This window comes from Vipera ursinii (genome assembly GCF_947247035.1).
Source record: "Vipera ursinii genome assembly, chromosome: 10".
Taxonomy (NCBI): Eukaryota; Metazoa; Chordata; class Lepidosauria; order Squamata; family Viperidae; genus Vipera; species Vipera ursinii.
The window spans coordinates 17,729,187-17,744,140 of NC_139520.1; the positions used below are offsets into that span (position 1 = coordinate 17,729,187).

At 43.9% G+C, this 14,954-nt stretch overlaps 1 long non-coding RNA gene across 2 annotated transcripts; it reads right to left on the reverse strand.

The window, feature by feature from the left end:
- Nucleotides 1–1,809: 1,809 nt before the first annotated feature.
- Nucleotides 1,810–13,084, reverse strand: LOC310644952. 2 transcript variants are annotated; one of them, XR_014493386.1, is made up of 4 exons: nt 12,937–13,084; nt 9,082–9,275; nt 6,292–6,350; nt 1,810–2,216 (listed from the first exon to the last, which is right to left on the reverse strand). It is a non-coding gene; the product is annotated as an uncharacterized lncRNA (long non-coding RNA). The 2 variants fall into 2 exon arrangements; XR_014493387.1 differs by having other exon boundaries at nt 6,156–6,350.
- Between the last annotated feature and the right edge of the window lie 1,870 nt (nt 13,085–14,954).

A 14,954-nucleotide genomic window follows, 5' to 3' on the forward strand; every position in this document is an offset into this window, starting at 1 on the left:
CCAGTGTTGGAGCATTCACATCCTCTGAAGGCAGGTTGTTCCACTGATTAATTGTCCTCACTGTCAGGAAATTTCTCCTTAGTTCTAAGTTGTTTCTCTCCTTGGTTAGTTTCCATCCGTTGCTTCTTGTCCTGCTTTCAGGTGCTTTGGAGAATAGCTTGACTCCCTCTTCTTTGGGGCAGCCCCTGAGAAGCATTGGAGTGAAGCATTGGAGATGATAAATCAGTAACGCGGTTGTTAGGCGAATCTGGGTCGCCCCCATTGATTTTGCTTGTCAACAGGTCACAAAAAGGGGGAAATCACGTGATCTTGGGACACCTCAAGTACGAACCAGTTGCCCAGCCTCTGAATTTTGATCACGTGAGTCTGGGGAGGCTACTAAGCTCGTAAGTCTGGTGGTAAGTCACTTTTTTTTCAGTGTGGTTGTAACTTTGAAGGGTCACTAAATAATTTATTGTAAGTCGAGGACTGCCTCTACAGCTAGAGTAGGACACACTCATTTTGGGGGGTGCTTTCTCTAGCAACTGCAATCATGTTTATAGATTGCAGAGCAAAACCTCTCTCGCTCTCTTTGTGTGTGTGTGTGTGTGTGTGTGTGTGTGTATACGCATGCGCACATGCAGAGAAAAGAGATAAATGGCTTTCCAGAGCCCGGGCAGCAGGGTAGGTAACCTTGGCAGCTTTAAGATGTGTGGACTTCAACTCCCAGAATTCCCCAGCCAGCATGGGAATTCTGGAATCCACGGAGACATGGTCACTGTTTTTACCGTTGAAATGCAGGATAGTTGAGAAGGTAAATTCAGTTCTTAGGTAAATTCCTCTCTGAGAGATACTGCTACAGTTGTAAGTGCACCTACCAATCCTAAGCCACTTTTCTTCAGGTGCCATTGTAACTTAGAACGGTCACTGAATATATTGCTGTAAGCCAAGAACTACCTGTATTTGTCCCATCAATGCGTACATAAGCCATTGACTGGATTTGTATGACAATTGAAGCCAGCTAGTTCAATGCAAAACATTGATAAGATGGATTGCAACCAGCCTGTCTTCCACAGAAGATCTCTGAAATTGTGTGGGTCAGAAGGAAGGCTGAGAAGACATCTGCAGGCCTCATACCCTGGACACCGACTGTTTCAACTGCGTCCTTCAGGATGGCAGTAAAGGGCAATGTAGGCCAAGATAACAAGACACAGGATGGGGGGGGATGTCCCCTCATGCTGTCACTCTGCTGAACCCCTAATTCTCACAACGCTGTCTAATATCTTTGCATGTCTATGTATACTGTGTAGTATACCTATAGTACTATCACTTGTCCTTATTATCTTCTTTACTCCCCACTCTTATTGGAATAATGATGATGATGATGCTTTGTGCGTACACTGAGAGTTTCTGCACCAAAGACAAATTGTGTGTTTAATCATACTTGGCCAATAAAGAATAATTCTATTCTATTCTTATCTTATTCTTATTCTTATTCTTATTCTTATTCTTATTTCTATTCTATTCTTCTATTCTATTCTATTCTATTCTATTCTATTCTATTCTATTCTATTCTATTCTATTCTATTCTATTCTATTCTATTCTATTCTATTCTATTCTATTCCACATTGTATTGTATGATTATCACTTTGCTGTTTGTATGTACATTGTGAGTTTATGCACTGGAGACAAATTCCTTGTGTGTCCAATCACACTTGGCCAATAAAGAATTCTATTCCATTCCATTCTATTCCATTCCATTCTATTCTATTCCTATCATTATTCCTATTATTCCAATGCCTACTCCTATTTTTAGTACAACATAAATTGACAGTATGTCTCATTTGCTTTGCTCCAACTGTTTTAATTTGGGGAAATGGGAGTCCAGAAAAATGGTAGGGGGAAGATGCAGTTTAAGACAAACAAGTCAAAGAGAAAAAAAGAATCTGCTGTGCTATTTCCTAAATTTATCCCGTACTGTCCATTCAGTAGAATTGCCTCTTATCAGGTGGAGTGCCTTCGAAACCGTGGTCAGGCCCTGGAACTGCTGCTTGTGCAAGATGCCATCATCCAATTGTGCAATTACTTTTGTAGCAAATGTAGCTGACTTCACCAAATGGATCAAAGCCGGCTGTAGCCACGGTGCAATTATGATAATAGTCTGTCTTCCGGTCCTTAGGACAAGGCTGGCTTTATAGTGCTTTCTGTGTGTCTTTTATGACCAGCAACCTTGATCCTTGGGGAGGAAGGAGGGGAAAAATCAATGGGATGGTGCACTCATCCCTCCACTTCTTTGTTTATTTTTTATTGCCGCATCCAGACGAAGATTCAAAGACAGGTTTCAGATTTAGAAACTTTTTTTTTAAGATCATCTTTGCTGATGGTGTGCAGGTCACCCACATGGTTGTCATCCAGGAGGCAAAGGGGTGCCAAAAATTTCTGCAAACTTGCAGAGTGAAGAATATGAACATATATATATATATATGTATGTATGTATATATATATATATATATATATATATATATATATATATATATATATATATATATATATGTTTTCGTAGATTCTCGCGGGTGTCTGTATGTGTAGATCTAGAGGCTCTAGATCTACATATATATATATATATATATATATATATATATATATATATATATATATATATATACAGGAAATGTTTTCTAGACAATCTTATGCTTTTGGGGTGTTTTGGAATACAAGTCCCTGATAATGTTACTGAGGAAGTCCTCAACCTACAACCACAATTTAGTCCCAAATTTCTGTTGCTAAGTGATCCCAAAGATGCTTTTTCACGAGGCAATTGGACTTCCTTGTTTTTCTTTGAAGACGTTTCGCTTCTCATCCAAGAATAATAATAATAATAATAGCTTCTTCAGCTCTGATTGAATGGTGAGGAATGGATTTATACTCCTTGCAGACAGCTGGTCATTTGCATTCTTTTAGTGAGTCATTAATGCTACCTGGAATGTGGTGCAAATGGGCATGGAGCCTTCTTGGAATTGTTGAAAGGACGGTGTTGTAGACTGGAGATAGATGGTGTCTACAACACTGTCTTTTCAGCAGTTCCAAGAAGGCTCCACACCCATTTGCACCACACATGTGACCCTGAGGACACAGATAAACCTCCAAGTGGCCTCAAGGACTCTCTAAGAGAAGGCAAATGACCAGCTGTCTGCAAGGAGTATAAATCCTCCCGTTCCCAAACATCCAGTCAGAGCTGAAGAAGCTTCTTGGATGAGAAGGGAAAGGCCTTGAAAGAAAAACAAGAAATCCCGTTGCCTCGTGAAAAAGCATCTTTGGGATAACTATGGCCTGGATGATGGAGAATCTCCATAGACATGTTGCTGAGTGAGACGTTTGCGAAGTGAATTTTTGCCCCATTTTATGATTTGTCTTGCCACAGTTGTTAAGTGAATCACTGCAGTCATTAAGTTAGCGACACGGTTGTCAAGTGGAATCTGGCTTCCCCGCTTTGCCTGCCAAAAGGTCACAAAAGGGGATCACATGACCCCGGGATTTTGCCACCGTCATAAATGTAAACCGGTCGCCAAGCATCTGAATTTTGATCACGGGACCTCAGGGATGCCGCAATGATCATACGTGTGATCAACGGCCATACGTCCCTTTTTTCTTCAGTGCCTTTGTGACTTCCATCACTAAACAAAGTATTGCAAGTCAAGGATTACCTGTATATGCTGTTTACAAAACCAGACGTTACTTCCCTGCCCTCCCCCAAAAAAAGGCTTTATCCACTGAAACCCTTTTTCCCAGTTGGTTGGACAAACAATGCCCTTCATTTCCAATTAACATAACCAGAGTCTTAAAGAGTTAAGAAAACAAAAACCAATAAACAATATGTTTCTGATTTAGCCCTAGCCCAGGGTTCGGACACAGAAACTGTTGGTGGAAATTACCAGCCAAAAACTATTTCAATATATATCCCATATCCCTGGGTTGTTGTTTTTTTTTACATGAAGTATAACTTCAGCCAAATAAATTGAATGGAGCAAAAAAGAAAATTTTATAAGTATTACCCACCCCACCCCCCCACCCCCCCAGAAACAAACACAAACACACAGTCACATCAGAGTGTAATTCTAGTCAGGGTCTGCCCCAAAGAAGAGGGAGTCAAGCTATTCTCCAAAGCACCTGAAAGCAGGACAAGAAGCAACGGATGGAAACTAGTCAAGGAGAGAAGCAGCCTGGAACTAAGGAGAAACTTCCTGACAGTGAGAACAATTAACCAGTGGAACAACCTGCCTCCAGAAGCTGTGAATGCTCCAACACTGGACGTTTTTAAGAAGAGACTGGACAGCCATTTGCCTGAAATGGTATAGGGTTTCCTGCCTGAGCAGGGGGTTGGACTAGATGACCTCCAAGGTCCCTTCCATCTTCTTCTTCTTCTTCTTCTTCTTCTTCTTCTTCTTCTTCTTCTTCTTCTTCTTCTTCTTCTTCTTCTTCTTCTTCTTCTTCTTCTTCTTATTATTATTATTATTATTATTATTATTATTATTATTATTATTAATTATTATTATTGTCTTCAGAAAACTGAGAAGAAATTTAGGCTCTCTTTAGCCTTTCCTGCTCCCCATATTTCAAAGGCTACATTTCTTCCCCTCCACCTATTTTTTTTTGTCCCCAGAGGAGACGCTTCAGGTGGGTGTTGTGGTTCAGGTTTGTTTTTTTTCCCGAGGCTTCCCCCAGAGATACAATTTTCTCCTGGGTTTTCAAACTTCCCACGGAAGTGGCTGCAGTTGGAAAATGTTGCTTGACCTAGCCTAGTCCAGCACTTTGCCCACCAAGGCTGACAGAAAGGTTATGAAATTTTAATTTGTCTAAGAGCAAGAAACAAGAATAACTGGAGCCCAAGTGTCTGCAGGAATGAAGAACTGGATGGAACAGCGCTGCAGTACTTTAAAGGCCACAGAAGTTCCTTCAATGGAGAGAAACAGAGAGACAGAGAGAGAGAGAGAGAAAGAGAGACACACAGAGAGAGAGAGAGAGACAGAGAGAGAAAGAGAGAGACAGAGACAGACAGAGAGAGAAAGAGAGAGAGAGAGAGAGAGACAGAGAGAGACAGAGAGAGACAGAGAAAGAAAGAGACAGAGACAGAGACAGAGACAGAGAGAGACAGAGAGAGAAAGAGAGAGAGAGAGAGAGAAAGAAAGAGAGAGACAGAGAGAGAGAGAAAGAGAGAGAGAGAGACAGAGAGAGAGAGAGAGAGAGAGAGAGACAGAGAGAGACAGAGAGAGAGAAAGAGAGACAGACAGAGAGAGAGAGAGAGAGAGACAGACAGACAGAGAGAGAAAGAGACAGACAGAGAGAGAGAAAGACTCATCCCTTTCATGTCCTTTCAGACTTTCAAACACTTTCAAACACCAAAGAGCCACTAAGTTCTCCGAGCTGTTCCTTTCCAATCTCTGTCCAGATTCGCAGAAGAAACTAGCTATAAGAGAAGGAATAGCAGAACCTGAGGGTGGAGTCAAAAGGGGAAACAGCCTAGAGTCCCTGCGTAGCCACAAACAAACAAAGTTCAACTCCTCTTTGGTGCCTGGATGTAGACATAGAGCAAACGGTGGTTTATTCCGTAAACCATACTTCGCTAAACAAAATAGGCAAACCCAATTAAGCTCACATAACCTTGTTGGCTGCGATGAGAAGTTGAAAAAAAACAAACAAACATCCATCTGCTAGGATTGATGCTACAAGTTTGTTGTTGCTCTGAGCCCATGTTATTTCGCTCAGTAAGCCTGCTTTTCTTTCTCTTTTTGGAATAACGAACAAGGAGGAAAAAATAACAAAGGATTCAGATAGGTTTCCGAAACATGTGGATAATGGCAAAGTTACTGGAAAAGCACCATTAAAAACAAACAAAAAAACCCCCCAACGAAACAAAAAACAGAAGAATCTGACTCACAGAAACGCATGCAGTATTAATACCTCCTTCCTAATTAAATTCCATCAGAAATAATATACCGGGTATTTTTATCCTTGTTCTGCCCCTCTCATCTTTTTGATTAACTTTCTTCGTGTGTTAGGAATTTCAGTGTGTGACCTCTAACTTTGCTCAAGATCTGGATTCTTTAATATTCACGTTGCGACGGCCTCTTTGCGCAACTCAGAAAGGCTGTTTGGGAGGGAGAGAAAATCTAATTACTCAGGACGTGGGGAGAGGTGATTCATTGTGTTTGCGTTGGAAACGAGTGGCACCACCTTGGAGCCACAATCCAGCCACCTTGACAGTTGTGTTCGCTTGGAATGGATTACCGCACCCTTCCGATTCCATTACCAACCTTCCTCTCCAGCGAATATCTTGGAGAGATCAGACAATCGATCTTCAAGCTCTGGGATCCTGTGGGAAAGCATGCAAAGCTTTAGGGATCTCTCACGCAAGAGGTTTCAGTCTACCTAATTTAAACTTACTCAGAAACGATATTTCACCCTGAAGCTGTGGCTGAGGAGAAAGGGCTCCCCCATGGATGTGAGGAGGGGGGGGCGTGAGGACGGGGGGGCATAGTACACTTCACAACACACACACACACACACACACACACACACACCATCACCAGCCTTCCCTTCTCTTCTGCCCTCCTGCAAGGGTGAAACCAAGCAAATATTGTAAATCTCCTCCGTGTAATCCCAGTGCTCCTATTAGAGGTATATGTTGGGGGGGGGGGAGAAACATTATGCAGTTTGATGTATTAGACAACATCAAAGGGGCTCCTACAGAAGAACAAGCAGAGAGAAACGTGTTCTTTTCTTTTCTTTTTCTGGGACATTTGCACAAAATAAATGCTCTGCTTAGCCTTCGTTAGTTGCCCGGAAAGCAACATTTTCGTGTCAGTGGTGGAAGCATTCTGCAAAAGATGCAGCTTTTGTGTCTGTCTAGGCCAGGGGTCGGCAACCTGAAAAAGGAAAAGAGCCACTGGGAACCGGTTCCATCACACATAAAAAAAGTGGGAGCTGTGTGCGTGCATCCATGCACGCGCATTCGCAAAAAAATGTTTTGTGCATGCGCAAAACGGTTTTTTCTTGCACATGCGCAGATGCGCGCGGTTGCCATTTTTTTATGTGTGATGGAACCGGTTCCCGGTTGCGCAACGGCGATGGCCCGTCTGCAAAGCTGCCACTTTCGGCAGCCTGCAAACGTGCCGCGGCAGCTTTCTCAAAGAGCGGCGCCGCTGCCCGTTCGCACGGAGGTACGCGTGCACCTCTCCGAATGACCGTAGGTGCGCGCGCACCTCCCCAAACCTACAGCTTCAGTGACTCCATCCAGCCACCTCATTCTCTGTCGTCCCCTTCTTCTCTTGCCATCCATCTTTCCCGGCATTAGGCTCTTCTCCAGCGAGTCCTTCCTTCTCATTAGGTGGCCAAAGGATTTGAGTTTCCGCTTCAGGATCTGGCCTTCTAAAGAGCAGTCAAGGTTGATCTCCTCTAGGGCTGACCGGTTTGATCGCCTGGCAGTCCAAGGGACTCGCAGGAGTCTTCTCCGGCACCAGAGTTCAAAGGCCTCAATAACTCAAGTCTGGTTTATAAATGCTTTTACAGCATCCTACTTGTAGGCTTGACAAGTGAAAATTAGTTCCTACTTTTCCTTTTCTTCCTAAAGTGTTGTGTGTTGCATAATGTAACAGAAATGGGAAACAGGGAACTCTATTTAATCCTATCTTTGTTAATGCCTGTTTTCTAAACCCTTTGAATTGTCCTCAACACGTGTGGACAGAATGTCCATTCATCTTTGGTTCCACAAATCCTTCAACCGTTCTTTCATGGTGAAAAGCGAGAGAGGTCAAAGGAACTTGAACAATCCAAAAGAATGTTTAATAGCGAGTCACTATTTATACATTGTTGTCATTATTTGATTGTTTGGCAGGTGTATCTTTCCTATTTTAGTTTTGTATCTGTTTTCTTCTAAACTAAAACAAGAGAATGTTTTGTTTTATAATTGTATCCATATTGAAGAGAGGTGGAAGTAATTGGCTTATACATACACGCACACACACACACACACACACACACGCACACGTTTGTGCTTGTATGTGTTTTGGGGTGGAGGTTGTGTCACTTTTTAAACTTTCTTTGTTGTCCCCTTTCCACCTGCTTTGTCTTTTAACTTTTTCCTTTTTGAAGCTCAATAAAATCTTTTAACAAAAATGAAATAGTGGGACACATCAGCATCAGGCCTAGTTTTAAGCTACTTGCACCTGGTTGCTACGAATTGTTTTTCTATCGACAATCTCTTTTATGGATTCTACTCAGGATCTACTAAGGTTCAGAGGTCTCTGTGTCCTGCTTTGGTAGGTCTTCCTTTCTGGTGAAATTCGTGAATCAGAATGAAAAGCAACGTTAGATTTCACCTAGGCAAGAAACTTAGCACAAGTAGCTCTCTCGTACTTTGCAGGATGTTCAATCTTCGGCATTCTTCCGAAGGATTTTAGAAAGCTTTTGTTTGCTGGTGTTTCGTTTTTGAAAAATGCATTTAATAAGCTGTGCTTTTTGTTGTTGTTGTTGTTTTTTGTTACTTCTATGCACAAACTCAGTGGAACGAGAAAAATCAATTAGGCAAAATTAGCTTGTGCAGCTAAGCTATAACCATTTATTGAACAGTTATGCTCAGAGACCGTAAGTTCAGGGGATGACCTTAAAATTCCCAGTCCATTTGGCTAGTGGAAAGCAAGATAATGTTAGAGTTTAATATGTTTAATTTCCAGGAGGATTAAAACACCAAGTATTTTCAGATTATTTCCTAGGAGTATTTAATGGTGCTGCATAAATCCAGTTCTTAAAGAGGCCGCAACTCAAGTTGCCTAGTTAATACAAAATATCGGGCTGGTATTTAATAGGGCTATTTTAGTCTGTTAACTTAGCATCCATGCTTTTAGACTTCAGAGGAAAACAATTCCTTGAAACAGCAGAGAGGTACAAAATGGACTTTCATCTCTTCTAAGCAACCTCTTAAAGCCTGACTCCTAATCACTATGTGGACATATTCTTAGTCATTTGTTACCAACTACAACAATGAAAACAAGGGATGACATATACGCCATGTTGTAACGATCCAAACCTTGATATTTCATACTTACGTTCCAGACCAGTATAGAAAGCATGGAATTTGTGTTGTGACGCACGTTTTGCCCAACACCTGTTCTTCATCACACACATGAACTGTTTTAAGGAAGGAAACTGTGTTCGTTTAGGACAGCCATATTTCCTTTTCTTCTGAAGTGAGAAAAGAGGTGATTTGAATTTTGCTGGACCAAAATTAAGCATCATCGACCTAAAAAAAAATCATCACAACATCTAATTGAGATATAGGACTGGTTAACTCAGTACTGGTCAAGAAGGCTTGAAGTTGTCAGGGTTGAGAAACATGGGCTAACTTGTCACTGTGTTGGTGCACTAGCCTCTCCATCTGTAGCAAATAATTCCCCCCCAGACAGTTGCGCTACCAAGTCCTCGACTTACAACAGTTCATTTACTCATGGTTCAAAGTTACAACGGCACTGAAAAAAGTGACTTATGACCATTTTTCACACGACCGTTGTAGCATCTCTGTGGTCACGTGATCAAAATTCAGATGCTTGGCAAGTGGCTCATATTTATGACTGCTGTAATGTCCTGCGGTCATGTGATCACTTTTTGCAAGAGGGCAGAGGCTCACATGGTTAGGTTGTTGGGTTGGAGGTTAGCAAACCCATGTTAGAGATCTGTGTGCTGCTGCATGGCGGGGTGAGTTCCTGTCATTTGCTCCAGCTCCTTGATAGGGATATGAAAGAAACCTTTATGGATGTCCCCCAGGCAATGGTGATATCACCAGCTCATCCTTTCAACCTGTAAGCGCCTTAGATGGTGCCTCCAACCAAGAATGGGACGGGATCTTCCGATAAGACTCCATGCACATTTGACTCTGAGGACACAGAGAAAGCTCCAAGTGGCCTCAACGACTCTCTAACAGAAGGCAAATGATGAGCTGTCTGCAAGGAAGATAAATCCTTCCCTTCCCCACCATCCAGTCAGAGCTGAAGAAGCTTCTTGGATGAGAAGCGAGGCGTCTTCAAAAAAAAAAAACCCGAGAAAGTCCAGTTGCCTTCTGAAAAAGCGCCTTTGGGACAACCCTGACCTGAAGGACTGAGAATCTCCATAGACATCGACCTTTGGATAAGCAAAGTCAATGGGGAAGCTAGATTAATTCTACAACCGGGTGACTAACTTAGCCAGTGCAGTGATTCACTTAACAAAGGTGGCAGGAAGGTGGCAAAATGGGGCAAAAAACTCAACTCAACAAACGTCTCGCATGGCCACAGAAATCTGATGGTCAACAGTGGACGCAAGTCTTCATGTCTTTCCTTCACATGCTTCCTCACCCCTGACTGCTCATCTCCCCGGGGATGGGGGGGCATTTTTCATTTTGATAAAAGTTATTATATTATTATTATTATTATTATTATTATTATTATTATTATTATTATTATTATTATTATTATTATATTTGTATACCGCCCTTCTCCCGAAGGACTCAGGGCGGTGAACAGGGCAAACATATAAAAATACAAGAATACAAAAATTAAAAAAGATTAAACAAGATGCCCAAGCTTACAACAGTAGATTAAAATACATTAAAATGACAATAAAATCCAAACCCATCCCCCATCAGGCCAGGCTGGCTTGTTCGAACAAATAAGTCTTCAGATCACGTCGGAAGGAGCGAAGGTCGGGCGCCATCCGGAGCTCAACCGGCAAACGATTCCATAAATCTGGGGCGCCCAAGTACAACTACAAATGGAGAGAGAGGAGTTAACGACAATGAGCACGAATCCCAAGCTACCTCTTCTGCTGAAACAAGATCCAGTGCCTTCTTCTGGAGGCCTCGAATTGTCTCAGGGATGGCATCCCCGCCAGGCAGAGGCTTCGGAGCAAAACCGAAGGTGACTGGGCTTAGATGGAAGTGGGAAGAGAGAGGCTTCCGAGGGCACCTTAGGAGGAGATCAAGTCAGCAGTAAGGAAGGAGTTATTGCTCTGGAGAGCAGCGGAATTCAGGGGAAAAAATGGTCCCTCCTGAATTTGGAAGAATTGTGGACAGCTGTGAGAGCTGAAGGGGAGGGCTAATGGAAAGGGACCCCCACTCCTGCAGGCCAGCTTGGTGTTGTGATTCAGGGTCAGCCTGTGGGTTCGGCAGTTGGGTCGGACGACTCAGAGGAGGAGGAGGGGGGTGTTGAAGAGCTTGCTGATGATGGCCTTGAGGCTCCGCAGAGCCCTCAGCCAGGCCCCTCCCACCTGGTCACGACGGAGACCCAGCTGTGTGAGCCTGACAGCGTGGATGAAGATGACCCACAGCTGGCCCTGTTCAAGGACGCCCGACGCAGGAGGCAGTCAATCAGGAGTAAACAGAGGAAGGCAATGGGGCACCTCGGAAGGAGGCAGAGAGAAGCCACGCCCTGAACTGTATAAAAGGGGAATGCGTGGGAGGGCTGGCTTGCTGAAGGCAACCGCTTGAATAGTTCCTGTTTCTTAGCTCCTGTTTCATGGTTGGTGTCTTTTTTTGCTCTGTTTTATGTTAATAAATTTGGCAGGCTTTATTCCAGCCTCTTGCCGTTTGTAAAGGGGTTGTCCCTGCCTTTTCTGCAGGGCCGGTAGCAGGCTGGTACAGAACACTTGGCAGAAGATGTCACTCATGGCCCAACCTTCTTTGGTGACAGCTCTGGTTACAACAGCTGCAAAATGCCCTGCCGGAAAGGTCGCCCTCTTCAAAATTCATAGTTCCTTTCCCCCTTTTGCCCCGTGTTTTTCTTCTACTTTTTCCTAGACACGCTCAAAGCAAGAAACTGATTCGGCTCGCCAGTCAGCAATTGAATACCCCATCAGCAAATGTAACTTCTACAGGTAGACTCACGGCCACAGCTGAGCCCCTACAAATTTCTGCTGCTAAGCGAGGCGGCTGCGAAATGAGTTTTGCCCCATTTTACGACCTTTCCTACCGCCGTTGTTCAGCGCACCGCTGCATCGAGGAAGTTGGGTCACACGGTTCCCCGGGTGAACCTGGCTTCTCCGTCGACCTGGCTTGTCTGAAGGCTGCAAAAGGGGATCGCGTGTCCCCGGGGACGTTGCAACCGTCATAAATGTGATCCAGTTGCCAAAGCGTGTGAATTTTGATGGCGTGACCACGGGGACACTGCACCGGTCTGAAGTCACTTTTTTCCGTTCCGTTGTGACTTTGAACGGTCACTAAACAGACTGTTCTGAGTCGAGGACGACCTGCGTTGTGCAGATCCTATCTGTGTAGGTGTCTCTCCCTGAATTGTGACCTCAGCCGCCGGGTGAGGGCTCCGTTATGAAAATCAGCCAGAATTATTGACGCTAAACAAAGCAGGTAGACTTTCAGTGGGTGGTGGCACCCCATGAATTCCTGATAAGATCTTCTCAAATGGGGTAGACAAGACTTGCTTTTTTTTTCCTTTCCAGGCTCCCATCCCTCATGGCTAATTGGTTGGCCATCACATGATAGGTTGCTGGAACTACAGAGGGCAGTAGGGTCAAATCCCATGTAGGTTAGTGCAAAATACTATTTTAATTGTCTGGGAGCCCCTTCATTTCTTCAGACAACCTTCTTTTTTTCCGCTGCCTCCCCCTCTCTCTCAAACAACAGACGTGAGGAGGTAGCTGTTATGGGGAGGGTCTCGACTAATTTCTTGCAGAAAGCTTTGGAAATTAAGCTGAGGGCTGTATGAAATTGACCCCGGGGTCACCTGCAGCCTTAAGACTGCAAGTTGCCTGCCCAGCCTCAGGCTATTCATTAACGATCTAGTGTTCCTGATGCTTCTTCCAAGAATCCTGCCTTCCCGAGTGGAAGTAATGAAGTCAAAAAACATTTAATTTTGACCATTCGAAAGCAACTGGTAAGGCTGAAGCCTTTCATAATGGAATCTTCAGAGGATACCTACAAGCCTTCATAAGGTCATCCGGTGTGCGTTGTTTCAACAGGTAGGAACTGCTACCGAAGGGATTCATATCTCCATAATCAGGGACTTTATTACATCCGTTTTCCTGCAGTATCGATAGAACAACCACTTTAATAAAAGCTGCACGGTCTATGAAGAACATTTGTCGATGAATTGCCTGCCTAGTAACAATAATATCTATTTGGTTCAGAGCAACTGGAAATTTAGAATGGAATGGAATGGAATAGAATAGAATAGAATATATTTCTTTAATTCCATTTATATCCCGCCCTTTTCCGAAGACTCAGGGCGGCTTACAAGCTTAGCAGTAGCCTTCATTCTATGTATATGCCTGCTTATTAGGGCTTTATTACAATAATAATCTGGCCGACCTCTTTTGCCGGGATCTGTTCGATGCAGATGCCGAGATAGAAATCTGGGACAAGGCGGGTGTTCTGGGATTCTGCGAAAAGGTCCTCCATAATGCTTGCTCATTTATAATTTACCTCGGTTTCTCCCATTCCCGCTCCGTTGTTACAAAGTAGGAGAGAGACAGATAGACAGACAGACAAGACACACAGACACAGAGAGAGAGAGAGAGAGACACCTCCTCCACAGGAAGTACTAAAGAAAGTTCCTCTTCATGCAAAATTAATGTATGGGATTTGTTACCAGAAAACGTGGGGAGGCCTCTTAAAAGGAATTAGAAAGAGATGACTATTGATGGCAATTAAGTAATTAAGATTATATGGAGTCTCCAGACTGAGAGAACCGTTTTTTCCTACCAGACTCTTCATCAGCAGCTTCCGGGCCCTGGTGGAAAATGGCGATGGGACAAGTGGGGATTAGATCGGGAAAGGGTGATCTGTTGAGGGTCCAAGGACCTTCCTGGATTTCTTGGTGAAGCTGAAGGCCGAGAAAGGGTAGATCTGGGTCATAGATGGGTGGTGGTGGTGGTGGTGGGGAGAATCTGGTGGGCTTCTTCTTAAAACTGCAGAATTAGGACCAGAATTTTTGTCATTAAGCAGGGTGGTTAAGCAAATCGCTGCAGTTGTTCATTGAACCATGAGGTTGTTATGCAAATCCAACTCCCCCCTCCCAATTGACTTTGCTTGTGGGAAGCCGGCTGGGAAAGTTGCAAATGACGATCCCATAACTCGGGAGGCTGCAACCCTCATTCAATACACGCCGGTTTCCAAGTGCCCAAGTTTTGATCACCTCATCGTGAGGATGCTGCAATGGTTCTAGCAGCGGCTTCTGTAACTTTGAATGGTTGCTAAACAAGTGGTTGTAAGTCAAGGACTGCCTATATCCTTACGTGAGGGCTTTTATTAATTCTCCTTTCTCCTCCTGTTTTCCCCACAACCTACGAGGTGAGGTGAGCTGTGAGTGACTGGTCCAGAATCAACCAGTCGGCTTTTGCACGGGAGGTGGGACTATAACTCACCGTCTTTTCTAGCCTTAACCACTAGACCAGAGGTCTCCAAACTTTTGGGCACCAGGGACCGGTTCCGTGGAGAGAGGTTTTTCCACGGACCGGAAGGGGAGTAGTTTTGTGTGTTGCAGATGAAGCTTTGCTTGTTTGTGTGGACCGGTTGCTGGCATGCCGCGGCCCGGGACCCCTGCGCTAGACCAAACTAGCTCTATGCCAGCTTTAAGACTGATTGAAGTCAGCAAAATCGGGGGCCATGGCAGATGAGGTCCCTGATTTCGAGTTTGTTTTGGCCTGTTGGGCTTCTCTCTTATCCCAGTATCAGACGTTTCCCCAAGAGTTTGGATCGACTGCAATGGGCATCTCTGTTCCAAAGGCAAATTCTTTTTATTTTTTTTTATTTTGGGGGGGGGGGGAATTGGACAAAACCTGGAGCCTCAAAGTGCCTGCAGCTAAATTTAGTTGCGAGGGGTCCTTTGTGCTGAGCTTGTTTTCTTGCAGATGTTTCAATACCCAACTAAGTAACATCATCAGTGCTAGTCTGACTAATGATGTTATCTGGTTTGGTAATGAAACATCTGCAGGAAAA